The sequence below is a fragment of the Zalophus californianus genome, chromosome 4 (assembly GCF_009762305.2).
Source record: "Zalophus californianus isolate mZalCal1 chromosome 4, mZalCal1.pri.v2, whole genome shotgun sequence".
Lineage (NCBI taxonomy): Eukaryota > Metazoa > Chordata > Mammalia > Carnivora > Otariidae > Zalophus > Zalophus californianus.
The window spans coordinates 21,657,807-21,671,098 of NC_045598.1; the positions used below are offsets into that span (position 1 = coordinate 21,657,807).

General features: G+C 42.3%; 1 protein-coding gene across 18 annotated transcripts in view; it reads left to right on the forward strand.

The window, feature by feature from the left end:
• EPB41 (erythrocyte membrane protein band 4.1) overlaps positions 1–13,292 on the forward strand; it is a 195,725-nt gene that overhangs the window by 17,994 nt on the left and 164,439 nt on the right. The window contains exon 1 of one of the 18 annotated variants that reach the window (XM_027571651.2): positions 747–953. The exons of the other annotated variants lie outside the window; for them this stretch is intronic. The gene's annotated coding sequence lies outside the window, so the exon portion shown is untranslated. Of the gene's footprint in view, positions 1–746; positions 954–13,292 lie in introns of those variants that run through there. 18 annotated transcript variants of the gene reach the window in all.

Sequence of the window (13,292 nt, forward strand, 5' to 3'; positions counted from 1 at the left end):
GGCTAACTGTCAGAGCAACCTTAAGTTCAGCTGGAGCGCAGACCTCGGAAGCTAGGTCTTTATGATTTTGAGGGTGCCAAGGTGGAATTAGGAGACCCTTAAATGCAAAAGACAGCTGAAATCTTGGCGTGGCCACAACATTCAGCTTCCGTGTTGGGCCTTACACAGCTGCCAGGAGAGGTAAGGCCTCCACGAATGTCAAGGTGTGAATGGCGCCTAGACACCATCAAGTTAGTAGATGGGGAAACTGAGGCCCAGAGAAGCTCAGTGACTTACCCAAGGTCATGAGGTGCATTAGTGGGCAGTCAGCCTTGGGCTTTCCTTGAGGCTTTCAAATCTCTGCCTCTTACCTGGGCCTCCTCCTGGCGGAAAGGGCCTCACCTCGGTCCCGGCCACTAGCTGCCTCATTCCCCACGTGGGTGCTGCAGGGGCCGGGAACACCCGGACTCCCAGGGCGAGTTCGATGCGCTTGCGCACACGCGGCCAGCCCCTTGCCTTTTTCCCTCTTTTTCCTTCCCCTCCCCGGCCCTTACCCGCCTAGGGGGAGGGGGGAAACTAGAGGAGCCCAGAACTTGTCCTCAGCCAATGGGCTGACGGGCCGCGGGCCCGGCCCCCTCCTCCCTCAGGCGCCGTCCAATAGAAATTTACTACAATGTTGTGGCGAACGGAGGGGGAGGGGCGCGCGCGGGCTGGCTGGCTGCGGGCCAGGCGGCCTCGCCTCACAGAGGGAAGGCGGGAGGGCGCGCGCCGGGGCCGACTGCTCGCTCGCTCACTCGCTCGCTCGCTCCCTCCCTCCGCCGGTGGGTTTAGTCAGTCAGTCAGTCAGTCCGCCAGCAGCCGGCGGGCCCGCGAGCCGCAGAGGGCCCGAGTCTCGGCGCCGGCGCCTTCTCCTGCCATTGTTCGTCGGGCGGCTGCAGCGGCGGGCTCGGGAGCCCGGGCCCCGGGGACCACCGGTGAGGCGAGGCGGCTGCGGCGCGCGAGCGGGGTTGGGCGGGGGGGTGGGGGGCGCGGAGCTGTCCCCGAGGGGACGGTCCTGGCGGCCGCGGCGCCGCCGCAGCCTCTTTGTCTGCAGCCCCCCGCAGGCCCCGGGCGGGGGGCGCGGGCTCCGGGGCCTTCGCGCGCCGGAGGCTGAGGGGCTGCAGCCGGGACGCGGCCGGCCTGAGCGGAAGGAGGCGGGGGCTGCGCCGAGGGAGCGTTGCAAAGTTGGGCTTGGGGTCTATTTTTGACGAGGTCTGCCAATCACTGTCCACCGGCAGGAGCCTTGGAAGAAAACCAAAAGGAGGAGGATTGCGGGTTCCGGGCGGCGAAGGTGTTGGGTGCAGCCGCAGAGCAGTTTCTTCGTGACGAGGTGGCTGGGCTGTCTGGAGAAGTCTGGCACGATCTGAGGGCTGGAGGGGGCCCTGGAAGGACTGTGAGGCCTTCCCGCCGGAGACACCCGCCCCACTGAAAGAATTCCCCCGACCCCGAGGGCTCTGGCGCGCTCCCCTTAGTCCTCGCGGTTCCCAGTGACCAAAGGGTTAAATCTATTCTCTCAGCATCGTGACCTCCTTTTTCAGTTCCTGCATCTGTCGGCTTGGAAGTATTTCCTCCTGCTTGCTGGGCTGCTTCTACCTGTGGGGGGGGGGGGGCGGCGCTGGATGTAGGCTCGCCCTGCGAGAGGCACCACCCGGCGATTGTTCCGGGTGGGGGCTTGCCAGACCAGGTCCATCCGCCCCAGGAACGCGCGTTCTCTGGAGAGAAAGTGATCTCACGTGCAACAAATTGCTGACGGATTGGTTTCTGGCCACATGATAGCCACTGTCATCCTGTTTTTTCTCTAACTGTGCCCTACCATGAATGCTAGTCTGTGGGGACTTGCCTTTTTTTGGCACGTACTGCTGATTAGGAGATAGGTGTTTTGTTTTGTTTTAAGAGGTGCCGAGCCCCCCCTTTTTTTAGTAGTCTGGGTGATTTCACAGCTGCTGTTTTGTTCTTTCTGTTTTAAGGGGAAAATTGCAAGAAATGGTTATGTCTTGTGTCTTAGATATTATTATAGTGGATTTATGCTGTCTTGAGGATACACTGTATATGCTGTTGCTCACTACTGTTTTCTGTATTCTCAGTCCTGGCAAAGATTTTAGTTGGTTTACGCTTTTATTTATTTTTATTTTTTAAAAGATTTTATTTACTTATTAGAGAGAGAGAGAGAGAGAGTGCGCACAAGCAGGGGGAGAGTAGGCAGAGGGAGAAGCAGGCTCCCCGCTGAGCAAGGAGCCCTGTGTGGGGCTGGATCATCCCAGGACCCTGGGATCATGACCTGAGCCGAAGGCAGACGCTTAACCAACTGAGCCACCCAGGCGTCCCTGGTTTATGCTTTTAATCAAGGAGTTGATATACATATCTCCCTTACTTTTCGTGGAAACTTGATGTACTCTTCATTTCCCTTTTCTGTAAGTTGGAAACATCATAAGTTCTTTGCCAGTTGTATAATTTTTGGTTTTGTGAATAGTTTCTTGGGACGTTATTAATATAATCCATGTAGAGTAAGTAGCAGGATATCAGGCACACAGTCAGCACTCAGTAAATGACATAAAAAATGGTTATAACTGAACATCAGATTGCCTTGGAATCAAGATGCTAATTCACAGTGCTTTCTACAAGAAGGTTATAATTAAGGTAAACACAGGAGTTATTCATTTGTCTGGGGGAACCTGAAGTAGGGTATTTTTTGCCACTATTAAAAGTGAACTCACTGGCAAACCCAAGCACAGTGTGCTAACGTTCTGATTTCTCTTTCTTCTAGTAACAAAACCACACTTTTTTCCCTTATATAATTGAATTCAGGCTTGTAAATAAATGTTTTTAATTTTAGGCCTCACCAAATTTCTCCCAACATTTATACTCGTGTTTTATACCAAATATATATTAAATATCTTATAGATAAGTCCCCAATCTACCTTTCTACCTTTATTCTCCTTATTACTTGTATTTTTCAACCAAGAAGAACTGTTCAGTAATAAATCGTGCTTTCCCATCCGTGTGCCTTTGGCTATGCAGTTCCATATATGTTCTTCCTGCCTGTTTTCAGGTCTTTTACCTTAAAAATGCTCCATATATTAGTAATTTGAAGTGTGGGTAAAAGTTCCATGTGTGGAAGGAACTTGATGGAATTTTTTGTTTTGTTTTGAATTTTCTTAAGAGATTCATTTGTATGGCCAGCTAGTTCAGTTTTCTTTAGCTGGTGTTTATTAAAAGGATTTAGGTCCTAAGTGTCCCATCAATATGTGTAGCCCTTAGTAGTAGATGATGGCCGATGGTGCATTAAGAAAGCTACTTAGGGCTTCCATTCTACTCAGAGCTAAGAGCTCTCTACCAGTCGATGAGTTTAAGTTTAATGCTTGGAAACTCTGGCTGTCAGCAAATAGGCTAAGCTAATAGAAATAGACTAAGCTAGGGGTGTCTGGGTGGCTCAGTCGGTTAAGCGTCTGCCTTTGGCTTGGGTAGTGATCTCAGGGTCCTGGACTGGAGCCCCGCTTCAGGCTCCCGCTCAGCGGGGAGCCTACTTCTCCCTCTCCCTCTGCAGCTCCCTCTGCTTGTTTTCTCGCACGCTCTCTCTCTCTCAAATAAATAAATAAATAAATAAATAAGAAATAGACTAAGCTAACAGACCCATCTTTTAGGTCAGTCTCTGCTTGCTTTATGTATCTCTTCTCTTGGTGGTCTAGGGTCAACATTTCCTTAATGTTTGTTAAACACTCAAATCATATTTGTTTTCACGTAGTAGATATGTTGAACAAACCTGTTTTAAACTAGGCTTATCCTCAATATAAAATATAAAATAACAATATAATAATTTATATATTAGCAAAGTAATGCACAAATTTTCCTCTTTGCATATTTAAAAGTGCTTTTATCTTATCTTGTTTCTTTTTTCCTTATGAAACACTTCTAAGTTGGGACGCCTGGGTGGCTCAGTCGGTTAAGCGTCTGCCTTTGGCTCAGGTCATGATCCCAGGGTCCTGGGATCAAGTCCCACATCGGGCTCCTTGCTCAGTGGGAAGCCTGCTTCTCCCTCTGCCTGCCGCTCCCCCTGCTTGTGTGCTCCTGTGTGCGTGCTCTCTCTCTTTTAAGCTAATATCTAAATTAACACATGATTTTATTTTTTTTGAAAATTTTATTTCTTTATTTTAGAGAGAGAGAGCAGGGGCAGAGGGAGAGGGTGAGGGATAATCTTTAGCCGACTCTGCACTGAGTGTAGAGCCCCACTCTGGTCCTTGATCTCACAACCCTGACATCGTGACCTGATCTGAAATCAGGAGTCCGACACTTAGCCAACTGAGCCACCCAGGGACCCCTAAATTAACAAATGATTTTAAATGATTCCTGTCTCCTCTGAAAAAAAATGGTCATGGCATTTGTTAAGGTTATGACCTATATATTTTTTCCTGTTATTTTTTTTTTTTTGTCAGGTTTGTGCCCTACATTTAGAGTTCACCAGTGTGATGTTTTCTTGTGTGCAGCTTGAGTTTAACATTTTTGGAAATTACAGAGCTAGACTTCCATCTCATTCTTCAGTTTTTATGGTCTTAATTTTAAACAAATTCATATTATGGGAGATGGTGTGCTTACAGTGTTATTTGGTTTCCTTCCTACTTTTGCTAAGAAAGCTTCAGAGTTAAGTCTGTTAGAAGTGTTGGCTAAAAGTCACAGGATTCTTGGGGCGTCTGGGTGGCTCGGATGGTTAAGTGTCTGCCTTTGGCTCAGGTCATGATCCCGGGGTCCTGGGATTGAGCCCCACGTCAGGTCCTGGCTCAGTGGGGAGCCTGCTTCTCCCTCTCCCTCTGCCTCTCCCCCTGCTCATGCTCTCTCTCTCTCTCTGTGTCTCAAATGAATAAATAAAAATCTTTAAAAGAAATTAAAGTCACAGGATTCTTGAATTCTCTGCAGGTATTTTGATATGCACATCCATAGATTGTGATTTTAAAATATATGGTCCATAATTTGTGATGTGAGTGATAGGGCTTGCATATATTGTTTTCTGAATGTCCAAATCCAGTTTAATATTGGTGATCTGATTTTATAACTTTAATATCTCAATGGCCATGGGGAGGGGGGTGCTGAATTTGGTTCTGAAATCAAGAGGAGCACATGTTTAGACCACAGTCTGTTTCCCTGTTATCGAAGGAGCTGGCCAGCTCAAGTACTGTCAGTGTATTTTTCCAAGAGTCTTATCAAATTCGTGATTGGTCACATGGCACGTTCAGATGCAGATTCATCCCTGCCTCTAAAGAACTTGTTTTTTTCCTCTATTGCTTGAGAATGGAATCACCTTATTTTATTTGTGAGCTAAGCAATAATAATTTTAAGAACTTTTTTCTTATGAACAACTTTGGTTTTTTCTCAAACACCCCAATGATGAAACTTAAAACTTTTTTTTTAATTTTATTATGTTAGTCACCATACAATACATCATTAGTTTTTGATGTGGTGATCCACGATCCATTGTTTTCGTATAACACCCAGTGCTCCATGCAGTACATGCCCTCCTTCATACCCATCACCGGGCTAACCAGTCCCCTCTTCCCTCTCCCCTCTAAAACCCTGTTTGTTTCTCAGAGTCCATTGTCTCTCATGGTTCATCTCCCTCCAATTCCGCCCCCCTCATTCTTCCCTTCCTTCTCCTAGTGTCCTCCATGCTATTCCTTATGTTCCACAAATAAGTGAAACCATATGATAATTGACTTTCTCTGCTTGACTTATTTCACTTAGCATAATCTCCTCCAGTCCCATCCATGTTGATGTAAAAGTTGGGTATTCATCCCCTCTGATGGCTGAGTAATATTCCATTGTATATATGGACCACATCTTCTTTATCCATTCATCTGTTGTGGGGCATCTCGGCTCTTTCCACAGTTTGGCTGTTGCGAACACTGCTGCTATGAACATTGGGGTGCATATGGCCCTTCTTTTCACTACATCTGTGTCTTTGGGGTAAATACCCAGGAGTGCAATTGCTGGGTCACAAGGTAGCTCTATTTTTAAATTTTTGAGGAACCTCCACACTGTTTTCCAAAGTGGCTGTACCAACTTGCATTCCCACCAACAGTGTAAGAGGGTTCCCCTTTCTCCACAACCTCTCCAACATTTGTTGTTTCTTGTCTTGTCCATTTTTACCATTCTAACTGGTGTAAGGTGGTATCTCAATGTGGTTTTGATTTGAATTTCCCTGATGGCTAATGATGATGAACATTTTTTTGTGTGTCTGTTAGCCATTTGTATGTCTGCTTCAGAGAAGTGTTTTTTCATATCTTCTGCCCACTTTTTGACTTGATTATTTGTTTTTTTGGTGTTGAGTTTGAGAAGATCTTTATAGATCTTGGATACCAGCCCTTTATCTGTAGTGTCATTTGCAAATATCTTCTCCCATTCTGTGGGTTGCCTCTTTGTTTTGTTGACTGTTTCCTTTGCTGTGCAGAAGCTTTTTATCTTGATGAAGTCCCAAAAGTTCATTTTTGCTTTTGTTTCATTAGCTTTTGGAGATGTATCTTAAAGAAGTCGCTGTGGACGATGTCAAAGAGGTTACTGCCTATGTTCTCCTCTAGGATTTTGATGGATTCCTGTCTCACATTGAGGTCTTTCATCCACTTTGAGTTTATCTTTGTGAATGGTGTTAGAGAATGGTCGAGTTTCATTCTTCTGCATGTGGCTGTCCAATTTTCCCAGCACCATTTATTGAAGAGACTGTCGTTTTTCCATTACATGTTTTTTCCCGCTTTGTCAAAGATTATTTGACCATAGAGTTGAGGGTCCATATCTGGGTTCTCTATTCTGTTCCATTGGTCTATATGTCTGTTTTTGTGCCAGTACCATGCTGTCTTGGTGATCACAGCTTTGTAATATAGCTTGAAATCGGGCAACGTGATGCCCCCAACTTTGTTTTTCTTTTTCAACATTTCCTTGGCGATTGGGGTCTTTTCTGATTCCATACAAATTTTAGGATTGTTTGTTCCAGCACTTTGAAAAATGTCATTGGAATTTTGATCGGGATGGCATTGAAGGTATAGATTGGTCTGGGTAGCATAAACATTTTAACAATGTTTATTCTTCCGATCCATGAGCATGGAATATTTTTCCATCTTTTTGTGTCTTCTTCAATTTCTTTCATGAGTGTTCTGTAGTTTCTAGAGTGTAGATCCTTTACCTCTTTGGTTAGGTTTATTCCGAGGTATCTTACAGGTTTTGGTGCTATTGTAAATGGAATCGTTTCTCTAATTTCTCTTTCTACAGTTGCGTTGTTAGTGTATAAGAAATCAACTGATTTCTGTGCATTGATTTTGTATCCTGCCACATTCCTGAATTGCTGTATGAGTTCTGAAACTTAAAACTTAAAAGAGGCCTCTGAATTTATCAGTTATGGGCCTTAATTATGTAGAGAATCTAGAATTTTTGGAAGGTAATCGATTCGTTGTATTTATAATAGCTTTTAGGTGGAGAAGAGCCAGATTCTAAATATATGTGTTAATTTTTGCTTTTTATTTATGTTTGTTGTTATGTCATTGGTGGCTTACTATATGTCCTTTTTATGAGTAGATTCATGGTATGTTCAGTAAAATGCAGTGTAACAAATACTCTGGTGTACACACTGAGGTAAATTATATTTTGATTTACTCGGCTGCTATTTAATGAATACACGGTGAGAAAGATTAACGGAGCTATAGCAATAAATAGTATTCAGAAACTGAAGGCATTAGAAAGGAGAACTTTGATATTTTATTTTGAGTGCTGATCTTATTTAGAATTAACTGCCTCACTGACACTACTTTACATGTTGGTTTTAGAAAGTTTAGTGAGAGAATCTGATTATGATGAATGTCTGTTTATACTTATTTTTGTTAATTATTTTTTATTTAAATGGGATTGTATCCACCTTGAAGTATTTGAAAATAAATTGGCTAGTTCTTTGGACCTTAAAGAAAAGCAAAATACCAATATTGGGTGTGGTCAATACAATTCAAGGAATGATTTGGAAAGACTTTAACATACCCTACCCCCTAATCTTTATCAGCTTCCTCCAAAGTCACCCTAAATAAATATGCTATCCCTAAAGGTTCCTTGTATATGAAATTCCAGAGCCATTCTGCCATCATGTTTTGTTTTTTTTTTAAAGATTTTATTTATTTATTTATTTGAGAGAGCGACAATGAGAGACGGAGAGAGAGTACATGAGAGGGGGGAGGGTCAGAGGGAGAAGCAGACTCCCTGCCGAGCAGGGAGCCCGATGCAGGACTCGATCCCGGGACTCCAGGATCATGACCTGCGCCGAAGGCAGTCGCTTAACCGACTGAGCCACCCAGACGCCCCTGGCATCATGTTTATTTTATTATTTTGTTATTGTACTTATTAAGACCAGTTCTCCTGTTGCAGTTATCTCTTGATTATCTCCAGGATAAATCCATATGGATTAAACTGTGATTATTTGTTGCTGTCTCCCTTTCATGGCTGAGGGTTCTTCGGGTCACTGCCACCAAACTAATCTGGGCCCACTTCTGTCATTCAATTCTCAAGAGAATCTCTGTTTGTAGAAATTAAAATTGTTTCAGAGCTATGTGGAATGGAGCCTTGGGTAGGGTTAGAGTAATCTTGGCAGAGTGGGTAGGAAGAGGCAGAATTGTCTGATGGAATAGGTAGAACTATGACTAAATATTTATATTGATAAATAAGATTGGAAGAAGCAGTAAATGCTCTATTAATGTTATCTAATTTTTTCTATATATTCAATGTATACGTATAATTCTGTTATCTAATAATATTATCTAATAATAGGAACAGGAACCCCTCAGTTTTTTTTTTTTTGGAAATAGGTGGAAATAATAAGATAAAATAAAATAGGATATAATATTTACTCCTGAAGTTAATTTTGATTTATAAATGCAGCTTGCCTGCTTCTTGTGCCTTCCATCCTCTGCAAAAAGTATCCTAATCCAAACCAACTTTTGGTAGGCACTCTATATATCTGAATTGTAGCACTGGATACAACACAGACTGAGGTTTAAATACTTTCTACATTAATATTCATTCAGAAAACTTTTATATTCTATTTTGATAATATCTGCATTAAGTCATAAAAAAGTTATGAGTTTGAGTAATTCTCAGTGATTTAACAACATTAAAGCATAGGGTTATTTTGAATTGGTTAAATTTAAGCCTGTGACCTATAAGTAAAGTAGAAATGTATACTCTTGGTAATTTATGAATATATAGTACCATGTCAAGGTTGAGTTGTGATTGCTATTCAGCTATTACTTAATGCTTATATAAATTAAATAATCCTATTAAAATCATTTTAGCACAATGAGTTTTTTTTTTTTTAAGATTGTATTTATTTATTTGCCAGAGAGAGACACAACGAAAGAGGGAACACAAGCAGGGGGAGTGGGAGAGGGAGAAGCAGGCTTCCCGCGGACCAGGGAGCCCGATGCGGGGCTTGATCTCAGGACCCTGGGATCATGACCTCAGTGGAAGGCAGACGCTTAGTGACTGAGCCACCCAGGCGCTCCAACACAATGAGATCTGAACAGTGTATCTTTGAATACATCATCTTATAAAGAATTGCCATTTTAATGTATATGTCAATTTTTTTTTTTAAGATTTTATTTATTTGACACAGAGAGCACAAAAAGGGGGTGCAGCAGACAGAGAGGGAGAAGCCGGCTCCTCACCAAGCGGGGAGCCTGATGGCGGGGCTCAATCCCAGGACCCTAGGATCATGACCTGAGCCAAAGGCAGATGCCTCACGACTGAGCCACCCAGCACCCCTATATGTCAAGTATTTTCATTTACCAATTCTAAGTTCTACATATATTAAAGTGAGAAGTGTTTCACTTTGATGATACATTTGGGACAGGTTACCAAAATAAATGTTTCCGTCTAGTTTTGACCATATAGACACAGGCAGAACTGTCAAGAAGCTCCAAGGATTTAAGCCCTCAAATTTTATTTACTCATTTATTTTTAATTTTTGTTTATTTATTTTTAAGAGATTTTATTTTTAAGTAATCTCTACATCCAACTTGGGGCTTGAACGCACAGCCCCTGAGATCAAGAGTTGCATGCTCCACCGACTGAGCCAGCCAGATACCCCAAGCCCTCCAATTTTACCTGTCAACCATCTTAAAGAGAAGGCTTTTTTTTTCCTACCACCCACTTGCTGTTTCTTGCCCTTTATCTTTTTTAATGATTCAGAGAATTGACACTGTTGCTAACTTACTACCTGAGAGTCCTGCTAATTTTGATGGTATTATGTAATTATATAAACCTTTTGCATGGTGTCATATGATGTTGTATATATGTCCTCCCACACGTGTGTCTTTAGAGTAACTTCTTTCCATCTGGTGTTGGAAATGAGCTCTTTGTGAGGTTATTTTTAAATCTTCAAGCTTTCTGGCATCCTCAACTCTTGAAATAACATAGTTGCTTTTGAAGGCCAGAAAATCCACATAGTATATTTAGTGTTTTTTTCCCAGTGAAAATGTAAATAGTATTTTAAAAATCATATCCTGTGTTCTAAACAGGCAAAACATGTATTTTGTTTTTAGATGGTCTCCAGATAATTTTGTTAAAAGGTAGGAAATAGTCAGTTGTTGCCAAGTAGATAAAGTAAAGGAGAAGTACTTACGGGAAAGGATGCCAACAATAAGAAACCTGTTAGACGAAAGAGGTTTCAGAGATATTTATTCTCTGAAGGTTTATTGGTATCCTTTTCTGAACTCTTGCAGCATTTATTTGTTATATATCAGATTTATTGTGTGGTTTTTAAAATTTTTTAAAAAAGATTTTATTTATTTATTTGAGAGAGAGAGATTGAGAGAATGAGTGGGAGATGGGGCAGAGGGAGAAGCAGACTCCCTGCTTAGCAGGGAGCCCAATCCAGACACTTAACCGACTGAGCCACCCAGGCGCCCTGTTGTGTGTTGTTTTATATTGTATATGAAACTGCTATTCCCCAATGAGATTGCCAGCTTCTGGGGGGCAGAGGGTCAATATCATGTCCTTCATTTCTTCCTCATGCCCCAAACACAGATATTGTATAGTACAGTAGCTAGATACATAACATAGGGGACACACTAGACATATAGAAGTATAGTGAGAATATGATTTCCCAGGATAATTAAGATTTACGACCTGGGTTATAATCCTGATTGCTTCTGATTCCCTCTGTGTATGTGTGTGTGTGTCTTATTTTTTTGGGAAGTCACAGATATCATGACACTTTACTCCTAAAATGCTTTGGTATGCATATCCTACAGACAAAGACATTATCCTACATAACTACAATACCATCATTATACCTAAGAAAATTAACAATATTTCCATAATAGCAACCATATATATGGATTGTGTATTGGTGGATATTCTATATATTGATATATAATTATATATGTAATATATATTGATTGACAGTGTGTGTGTGTGTGTGTGTGTGTGCGTGTGTGTGTGTGTGGCATGGAGCCCAACGTAGGGCTTGAACTCATAACCCTGAGATCCAGACCTGAGCTGAGATCCAAGTGTTGGACACTCAACTCACTAAGCCACCGAGGCACCACAATATCCAATCCCTGTTTTAAGAGATTATTGTCATCTACTTAGCAAGATTCATCCGGTAATTCCTTTTTTCCAGATGCTATTTTTGTTGACTTATTCTTGCTAGTTATTTGTCTCTAATATGACCATTAATGAACACTGGTGTTTGTAGGACTGAAAAGACTAGTACTGGGGTAAATGATTGCATAGTGATCATAGCATCATTTATAAATATACTAAAGAATATATCAGGGGGCCAAAGGGCAAGGTATTTCTGTTTTGTTTGGTTTTTAGACTTTTATTATGCCTATTGTGGTAGGCAGCCTTTAAGATGGTCCCGAGTGATTCCTTCCTCCTGGTCTTCATGCCCTTGTGTAATCTCTTCCCCTTGAGTGTGACCTGGACCTGGTGACTTAACTTCTGATGGATAGAATACAGCACAAGTGGTGGGATGTTACTTCTAAGATTAGGTTACAAAAGGCTGTGGCTTTTGTCTTTGTCCCTCTCCTCTTGGGCACTTTCTGGCTCTCTTCCTGTCACTCAGATCACCAGCTGCCATAGCCTAAGAATGTACAGGCAGCCTATAAAGAGGCCCACATGGTGAGAAACCAAGTCTGTCAGCAGCAATGTAAGTGAGCTTGGAAGCAGATCTTCTGAGGTCTGATAACAGCCATGTGAGTGAGCTGGGAAGTAGATTCTTCAGGCAGACTTGAGCCTTGAGTTGAATGCAAACGTGGTTGACACTTGACTGCAACGTCATGAGAGACCCTGAACCAAAGGCATCCAGCTAAGTCATGCTTGAATTTTTGATCCACAGAAATTGAAATAATAAATGTTTGTTGTTTTAAGCCACCAAGTTTTGGGGGTAATTTTTTTGTTTTTGAGATTTTATTTTTAAGTAATCTCTATACCCAATGTGGGGTATTTACAACCCCAAGATCAGGAGCTGCATGTTTCACTGACTGAGCCAGCCCGTTTTGGGGGTAATCTGTAGTATAACAATAGATAGCTAATACATCTCCCATTTGTTAATTTAATAAATATTGATCATCTATTTTTTAAAAAAATTTTTATTATTTTCAATTAGCCAACGTGTAGTACCTCATTAGTTTTTGATGTAGTGTTCAATGATTCATTAGTTGCATATAACACCCAGCACTCATCCTAACACTCATCTTTTTTTTTTAAAGATTTATTTATTTTAAAGAGGGGGGAGGGGGAGAGGGAGAGAGAGCATCCTCAAGCAGACTCCCCACTGAGTGCAGAGCCTGATGTGAGGCTCCATCCCAGGACCCTGAGATCATGACCTGAGACGAAATCAAGAGTCAGTCACCCAACTGACTGAGCCACCCAGGCGCCCCGATCATCTGCTATTTACCAAGCACTGTCCTAATTGCACTGGGACACACAGTGAATAAAGTAGAGTAGAAGAAGTGTCTGTTCTGGAGCTTACATTTTAGTTGGAGAGAACAGATAATAAACATGTATACAAATCAGGGGTAAAGTAAAATTAGATTTCCCTGAGGATCAGGCCAAGTAGGATAAGGGGACAAAGAGTGAGGGAGGTGGGGTGGATACTTTAGATAGTAGGGAGCGGTCAGAGACAACCTCTCTGGTAAGGGGACTTTTGAGCAGAGTCCTGAATGCTATTTAGAGAAGAGCATTCCAGGCAGAAGAACAACCAGCACAAAGGTTAAGCATGTTTGGTGTGTTTGAGAAACATTAAGTAAGCC